The following is a 9455-nucleotide window of genomic DNA, read 5'->3' as shown; positions in this document are numbered from 1 at the left end:
ACTGTCTAATTAATTTATTGCATTCTCTAAGTTGAAAAGAGTGGAAACAAAAAGTTGCTACGGAAGAAGCAAAAAGAAAATACAATGTTTTCATTTCGTCAGGAAAAGTAGAATCAAAATGGTAAGTGCAAAATTATGTTGTTAAAAATATGTCAATTAATTTTTGTAGTAAGAATATAGATCGAATATAGTTTAGATTTAAGAAATAATTCGGTGAACGAACTGTCATTTGCTCAAACCTGCGTTTAAATAGGCAAAAGCGCACATCTGTGACGAACAAATTACCACCCCTGCAAACTAATAGATGCGTCCATTTCCGCCTATAAACCGGATATTAACATTTCCGTGTAATCGATGGTCAGACAGAAATATTTTACGGTAATTCCGTATTGGAGAAGCAATTATCATTTAAAGCATATAGGATGTATTCATTCCAGGTTTTATAGTTTCATAATTTTTACTTTTTCAATGTCCTCGGACTTTTTGAATAACAAGAATTTAACTAATCCGAGAACAGTTGCCACTTATTCAATAAATTACCGCCCATTAGCCAGGGCTAAAGCAGAAATACATGAAATACACCGCCAGCTCAGTCATTTCCAGCCGAGGACTGCAGTTTCGTGCTCATTAGCACTCATCAGCCCGGCATAGGAAAGTGACTGAGCTGGAGATGGAAAACCTCTTATGGAAGCCACGAGGGCCAAACAAACTGGTAGCAATGTAGAATTAGCACAGACCAGCCGAGTGACCGAAGCAATGGTTCGGTTCAACTCGAAAATTGATGGCAAGGCATGGTATATTCAGTAAATTACCGCCCATTAGCCAGGGCTAAAGCAGAAATACATGAAATACACCGCCAGCTCAGTCATTTCCAGCCGAGGACTGCAGTTTCGTGCTTATTAGCACTCATCAGCCCGGCATAGGAAAGTGACTGAGCTGGAGATGGAAAACCTCTTATGGAAGTCAAGAGGGCCAAAATTGAACCGAACCATTGCTTCGGTCACTCGGCTGGTCTGTGCGAATTCTACATTAGCTACCAGTTTGTGTGGCCCTCTTGGCTTCCATAAGAGGTTTTCCATCTCCAGCTCAGTCACTTTCCTATGCCGGGCTGATGAGAGCTAATAAGCACGAAACTGCAGTCCTCGGCTGGAAATGACTGAGCTGGCGGTGTATTTCATGTAGTTGTCACTTAGTTAGAAATTGTTTGTGTATTGTTTTACGCAGCTAAACTCAACTCGGTTCTTATATTTTTACAACGTTAATACACATTATACATATATATTGTTATGTTACAATATGATAAGTGTATTACGTATTCTTTATAAAACCGATTTTCTGTGAGCTTTATGGTATTTTAATAAGTGTAAAATTCTGAAACTAAGTTTATGCAGTTCGTTCACCAATTAAAATGTGAGATTCATTTTACTGCACAAAAATAATTAAAAAGGAAAATATTTTCAGTATTTCTTTACTTGATGTACTAAATAGATGTTCTTGTCGTAATCACTATAAATTGGGAGCAAAAAACTCATCTTCGTAAAAATAAGACGACCATGATCGTATTCATTAACGTTCGCTATTGATATTTAAATTAATATTCCGTATATCATGTAAAACATTATTAAAACATTCCAAGCGGGCAATATATTTGCATATTTCATAATTTCTGTGTGGAAATTTTAATGAACATATTTTTACGAAACTCTTTTAGTTATCCTAGTTTTTTTGAAAAATATACACAATTATAAGGTATTTTAATTCCACTTAGAAATACTCCTACGTGCATTGCAAATAAAAATTCAAAACGACTATAAATACATTTCAGATCTTACAAAGGTTTTAAATACCAGTTTCTAGTGTGACTTCAAGAGGTTTTTAATTCGATACGTGCTTTGAAACTCTGATAATAATTGATAATTCCAGTATTATATATGATAGTTTTAGCCAAATTTTTATACTAAGGCCTATTACCTTTATTTGCCTTTATCTTCATCTTTACTAATAATAAAGCTGAAAGTATCTCTGACTGTCAGGATCTCTGTCTGTTAGGATCTCTGTGACGAGTATAGCGCCTAGACCGTTCGGCTGATTTTCATGAAATTTGGCACAAAGTTAGTTTGTAGCATGGGGGTGTGCACCTCGAAGCGATTTTTCGAAAATTCGATGAGGTTCTTTTTCTATTCCAATTTTAAGAACAAAATTATATAGAAGATGGACGAGTAAATTACGAAATTATCATAACGTGGAACCGTAACATGGGCACAAGCCGATGGGCGAGATACGAAATCATCATAACGTGGAACCGTAACATGGGTACAAGCCAATTGGCGAGAAAATTCACCATACATTATTTGTAAATATACAGGCGAACCAAAAGATCTTTTTTTTTTATTACGGGCAAAGCCGTGCGGGTACCACTAGTTAAAATTATTGTTTCATTTTTTTCCAGTCAATCATATCCAGTAAATTTTTGTAGGTTTTTCACACACTTACGTGACCCTCTTAAAATAAACATTCTTCAAAAATGCGGCAAACACTATCCAAAATTATTTCACTTCCCAGGTTTTATATCACGTGAATGTATTTTCACGTGTATGTACAGGGAAAAAATAAATATAGGTGCAATTTTATGTGAAACTATTGCATTGGCGACCTATATTTTGCTGCATAATAACCTTTTGCCCAAATGTAATCTTTGATCGAAATAACATAACAGTTGGCGGTCCGCCTATGAATATGTTCTAGATACTTGGCGCACTAATTTTCGAATCAAGTGGGATTATCATCATTATTCCGCTGCCGAGTACAATGTTAAATAGATTAATTCATTCAATAGTATGCCATCATGTTCTCCGTGCTATTGTGGTTTGAAAAGAGGAATACGGAATATAGTGTTCCTTCTTCTCAAACTCTCTAGCTATTTTACGTAATTTACTTTTAAATAATCTTATAATTTGCAATTAAATTTTAGAAATTTCTAGAAACATTATTTAAATAATTGTATTTTTACTTCCTTTTACAAAAAAAAAAAAAAAAAAAGAAGTATTGTTTTGTGAAAATAATTTCACTCAAAAATCGACCTTAATTTCCATTTTACTCACCCCCGAATGAATATTGAATTTTTTTTTTCCACTCGACCACACGTGGATAAGTGCCTAAGAACGTATACATACGCAAAATATCCATAATGACGATTCCCGAGTGAATCAGAACGAATTTTCTCGTGACGTCTCCATTTACGTATGTATGTATGTGCGTATGTGCATATATGCGGTTGTATGTCTCATAACTCAAGAACGGGATGTCCTAGAAAGTTGAAATTTGGTACGTAGACTTCTAGTGGGGTCTAGTTGTGCACCTTCCCTTTTGGTTGCATTCGAGTGTTTCTAAAGGGGTCTTTTGCCCCATATTGAGGGGAAATTATTGCTAATTTCGATGTAAACTCAAGTGGTGTTATAATTTGGCGGACACTTGGCAATATTTCGTCAGTCTTTTGGTCGCCAAGTTTTGTCACCAGCTCTGTGACAAATTTGACGATTTTTTTAAAAAATCTGTTTTAATTTGGCCACTGTTGGTGATATTTAGAGAGTAGACTATTGAATTGCATTAAAATTGCCAGTAAAGGGGAAATGACATTGAATTGGTGTAAAAAGAAGTCATGTGTTGCACACATCAGCTCGTTTGCTTAGTAACGGATGTATCTTATGAAATATCTTTGTTACTGAGCATAAGAAAATATTATAGAACTGTTCGAAAGTGTTTATGGAACTATTAAAAAATTAAATTGCATTTTATAGAACTAGAGTACATGTTTTTCATGCAGTGAAACAAGTATATAACGTAGTTGGAGTATTTTTAGGTTGTTTTTAGAAAACAAAAATGTTATATATGCCACCCTCCCTATTATTTACAAACATGGATATATCCATGTTTGTAAATAAAGGGGAGGGTGGCCCAAAGCGGGTAGGTTTTCGAAGAACGCTCGAAAATTGTAGTTTTTGGATTTTTATTGCAATAATTTCGGTTTTATTTCCCGGAAGGGTTCTTGGCACACAATAAAAAGTGATTTTTGTATCATTTCAAACCTAATATTTGTTTATTATCCTTTTTTAGAAACATTTGGAAAATCCGCTTTGCCCAGAGCGGGTAAGCTTAACTAATTGTGCTATGGTACATTTGCCAATCAAATATGAAGTTACAGTCGACGCTCGATATAACGACCATCTCCGTCCCAGAGAAAAAGGTCTTTATAACGAGTGGTCATTATAAGAGGTATAAATTTAAAAAATGTACACCGTCATCATGCATGCCCAAGTAAATGCCCAAATGTTTTTTATCATAGGAATTTTTAGAAAAGTAGTGTGCAAAATATTATGACAGAATATTAAAGAAATTTTAAAGTAGAAAATATAGGGAGGAAAATGTTACACACTTTCAGATCTACTACTACTACCACAACAATTTCTGAAGATAAAACCAGAAACCGAGGTCTGCCTTTTTAGCAGACGTGATTTTTGCAAAACATTATTTTCTGTTTCAGATATAGGTGATAAATTGTGTTTCTCTTGCTTTCCAAAGAAACATTTAAAAGTCCCCCGAGAACCCCAAATCTTTAAAAATAGTCGATTCAAACACCAAACTACCAATACATTTGTCAACTCCCTTTTCTTAGGAATCTGGAATTTTCTCGAATTTTCCTCCCATTATTTTTTCTGTGCTAGCTGTGCTGAATGGTAATCCCTCCCCCACCCCCTCTTAAAGTTGGATTTGACATTGAAAACTTCAGGCAGATGTCCGTAAACAATAATCAATGTCATTTTAAGCTACAAATTTGTTTTATTGGAAAGAACACAAGAAATGGCGTCCGCTGATTCGGTCGCTGTATTGGATTTGACGATACAGAACGGTCGTTATAACGAAAACAAATTAACATAGAGTTTATAGGAACAAAGTTGGGACTTCTACCACTGATCGTTATAATGGGACGGTCTTTATAATGTGTGGTCGTTATAATGAGCGTCGACTGTATAAATGATTAAAATAGTTTACTAGCTACCTGCCATTATATAAAAGAATGTAAAAAAGTTGTACTTGTCCAATTTAAAGTCAGCACTTTTGTTTATAAAACATAAAGAAATAGCTGATTGAATTAATAGACTTATTAATTGCCATCTTAAAAAATAACTTTTTAAAGTTATACGTATCTTATTAAAATAGAAAATCTAAGTCAGCACACGAGTCAAGAAATTATAAACAACTTAATGATTAAATACTATACCCGCTTTTTTATTTCAATAGTTATAACCTTAAATTTAAAAAAGAAACAAACGAAATGACTATCTTAGTTTGCAGGTGGATGGTGTCAGAATAACGTATTATTATTGAAAATCAGAAAAATAGGCTGGTTTTCAACTAATTATAAGTTAGAAATGTATTTTTTTTTTTTTTAATTTTAAGTTTGGTCGCGCCACTGCTACTTCGCTGGGACTGATAAAAATTCGGAGCTGTCCATGTAAACACGACACACTTATGAATTGCCGTTTACACACCATGGGGGGGGGGACATAGGCAGGTCTACCCGCTTTGGGCCACTCTCCCCTGTGTGAAATGTTTGGAAAGTAGGTGAAAACGAAACAAGTATTTTTTTTTCCCAAGTCAATTTTATTTTACATGAAAGAACATTACCTCAAACTGTTTTTCTGCGTTTCCGCTAATGCTCAAACGCTCCTGTACTAGCGTATTACTAGCGTTCCTTCGCTTCAACAATGTCGATTACCACTACTCTACGACACTTTGAAGAATTTAAAAAAAAAAAAAATTCTTAAAGCGCCAACGTTGTGAAAAATATTTTCTCGTAGATTTTTTTCGTCAACTTTCTTTACCAGATCATCGTCGACAACAGAAGGCCGACATCTTCAAGCCTCATCGACAACGTCTGTAGAACCCTCACAAAATGCTCTTACCCATCGGTTTTTGAGTGAAAATTTTTCGCGAATACAATACTTCCTTTTTTGTAAAAGGAAGTAAAATGACAACGTCAAAAAGCAAATTACAGGTTACTGAATATCTGCATAAATGCAATTTGTGGTTTTTGACGTTTCTAATTCGACCTCTGATATATTTCTCCGGTCTTTTTCTCAACAGGTAAATCTCAAAAAGTCTGTCTCGAGGCAACCACAGATAAATCATTTTAAAATGATTAATCTTTCCCATGTTTGATTGAACAACACTGCATAACTTGCGTAAAACTGACCAAAGCCCAACCCCCCTCCCCTCCCCCCTCCCCTCTGAACGATTATTCCAAACGTCTTAATCCTGCTGTGTTGGGAGTATTGCTTCCTCGTTTAAACAGGCTTAGGAAGTGATCCCCTTTACCTGATTCTATTATTTTCTAGAGGTTACGCGAGGTATCCGTTCAGTATTAGCATTAAAATACTGTTTACATGTCAAATTCAAAATAACGTCAAGCTTGGCGATATTTGTCTATATTTATCACCAGCATTGGCGCCAAAAATAAGTCGCCGAAGAAGATGCCAAATTGGCGATAGCTCGTTAATTTCTCGACACTCTCATAAGCAATGTTAAATGGTGCATTGCAAGCATAGTTAACAGTACATGGAAAGCTTCAAGAATTAAGGTAATTTTAAACAAAAAATAACAGAATAACCGTCAAACTTAGCCAGATTACAACAAATTAAATATGCATAACAATAAAAGTAAATGATATTTTGCAACAATACGTTAGATACATGAATTCATAACATAGATATAGAAAACAAAATTTCGTTAAGGCCACAAAAAAAACTAGTTTCGTTTGATTCTGTCCCATTACTTTTTAAAATATAGCATTCACACAAAACGGTGAAAACGTGTGGTTGTTTCGCCCCACTTGAAGGAAAAATGCACCAAACGTTAATGGGCACAAATGACATTGCGCACAAATGTGTTCAAAGTTTCCTGTAGGAAGTAGTATTTACGCGACAGTAGCCCCAAAAAACCCAAACATAGAGATATTTTCCCAGAATGTTTAAAATGATCTCAATGCACCTTAAAACATCAAATATGTTGTTTACATTGTGTATTGCATATTTTTATTGAAAGATATAAATATACACTCCTGTTTGTGAAAATTGCAACACCACTAAAAACTTACACGAGTGAGCTGAAAATTGCAGGAAATGTAAAGTAGGGCATGATATGCAAATGATTAGAATTGCAGACCGGTAGCGCATGCGTATGTTGAGACGCACCCCTTGAACGGCGGATCGAACCGAAAATAAATAGACGTCTGTAGCGAGGCGTGTATGATTATCGGTGGTTATATGCTAGAGTAAACGTTAACAGAATTTTTACTTTGCCTCTTCGACGAAAGAAAGTGAAATTTGAGAAAATTTCGGAGTTTGAACGGGGCAGAATTGTTGGCATTCGTGAAGCAGGATTGTCTTATCGTGCAGTAGCCGCTCGTGTTCAACGTAACAGCAGCACAGTCATGTGTGTTTGGAAGCAGTGGACGGACGAGCGCTGGCGCTGGCGCATAGCTTCTTCCAGACAATTGGCAGCATAGTGGTCAACAGCTACAAGTGTTTCATTGTGTGCTTCATCAATTCGGAGACGTCTGCTGCAGCGTGCGCTGCGCGCAAGGATTCCTTTATACAGGATTCCTCTCACGCAAAAACATCGCCGCCTGCGGCTACAATGGGCCAATGTGCATAGGAGCTGGTGTGCTGATTGGCAGCAGGTCGTCTTTTCTGACAAATCCCGCTTCAATTTGTGGCACCATGATGACTGAATTTGTGTCAAACGCTATGCCGGTGAACGACACATTCCGGAGTGCATTATCGAACGCCACAGTGGACGAAAACCCGGAGTTATGATCTGGAGTGCCATAGTATATCATGGACGATCACAATCGCTACGAATTGTGGACAATTTGAGCAGTACCCGATACATAAACGAAGTTTTACAGCCCCAAGCTATTCCTCTCCTGCATGGATTGCCAGAGGCTGTATTCCAGCAGGATAATGCCCGTCCATATGTCGCCAGGACTGTCAAATCCTACCCTGATTCGCAGCAGGTACAGCTTCTTCCTTGGCCTGCATATTCCCCGGATATGTCACCGATTGAACATGTGTGGGATTTCGTTGTGCGGCGTCTCGCTCGTGATCCTCGTCCTGTTGCTTCGACAGACGAACTTTGCTTGCACATACAAACAATATAGAATACTCTAACGCAGGCAGATATTCAAACTTTTTTTTAACTCCACGCCGAGTGGTGTAGCAGCTCTTATTGCGGCGCGTGGTGGCCAAACAAAATACTAATTTCTATCTCTTTTTATTTTTTGTTTGGTTTGAAAATGTAATCATTTATTTGTACCATTACCACTCAACTGTGTATTAAATTTCCTTCAACTATGATACTTCCTTCATGGTGTTGCAATTTTCCCAAACAGGAGTGTATTTCAGTTCAAAGACATTAAAGATTACTTTTCGTACGTAAGCTGAACGTTGTTTAGTTTCTGACGGAAAACTTATAAAAATAATCTTTGTATATACTACCATTATACACACTTGTATATGCGCGACCTATACCACCGTGCTATAGCGCATGGTAAGCGAGCAGGGCGACCTCCTGTCTCTAACCGATCCACGTGGTACTGCTATTAGTTTTGTTTTGACAGATAAACCTTCGTTGCAGTTTCTTTAACGCTTCTTAACCAAGTACTTCTGTACTTTTTGTGGTACATTTTGGATCTATGCATGTACAAATAACTTATTAATATTAGTGTAATATTTTAGCAGTTTTCGCTAAGTAACTGTGGTTAAAGGAGCACATAATGTTGTTGCTGTTATAGTGTGCCAGCTAGGCTCGCAATTTAAGGTGCGCTGCTTTACTTTTTCAACTGTACCGTAATTTAGTGTGCAGTCCGGCTTCCACAGAACACATTGTTCCATAAGGATCTGTTATAAGGAAGACAACTATTTACAGCACAACATGATCACGCAAAGGCATGACAAGAACAGGAGAAAGAAACTGCAGCCGTGCCCGAGCCGGGGTTCGAACCCGGGACCTCCCCATTGCAGTCAGTCTTCTCTGACGACTAGACAGGGCGAACGGCAGTAGTTAGTAATAAAAACCTTATATATTGCAGCTTCATTTTATAACTCTGTTTTTCAAAATACAGCAGAACCTCTATTAAGGGACACCTCCGAATAAGGGACACCTCTATTTAAGGGACATTTTTCTGGTTCCAATCCCTTTGAATAGGGACTTCCATATATTTACCTCTAATTAAGGGACACTCTGTTTAAGGGACAGTTACAAAGCAAAAAAATGCACAAAATAATGTATAAGCACATAAGAAAAAGTGAATTTACTGGAATTCAAGTTTCACTTTTCCTATAAAAATTAATTGAGGTAAGTTTGACATAAATATATGCGAAGGAAACAAGTTATGT

This window comes from Uloborus diversus, chromosome 5, assembly GCF_026930045.1.
Source record: "Uloborus diversus isolate 005 chromosome 5, Udiv.v.3.1, whole genome shotgun sequence".
Taxonomy (NCBI): domain Eukaryota; kingdom Metazoa; phylum Arthropoda; class Arachnida; order Araneae; family Uloboridae; genus Uloborus; species Uloborus diversus.
Note: the sequence above shows the minus strand (reverse complement) of the source record.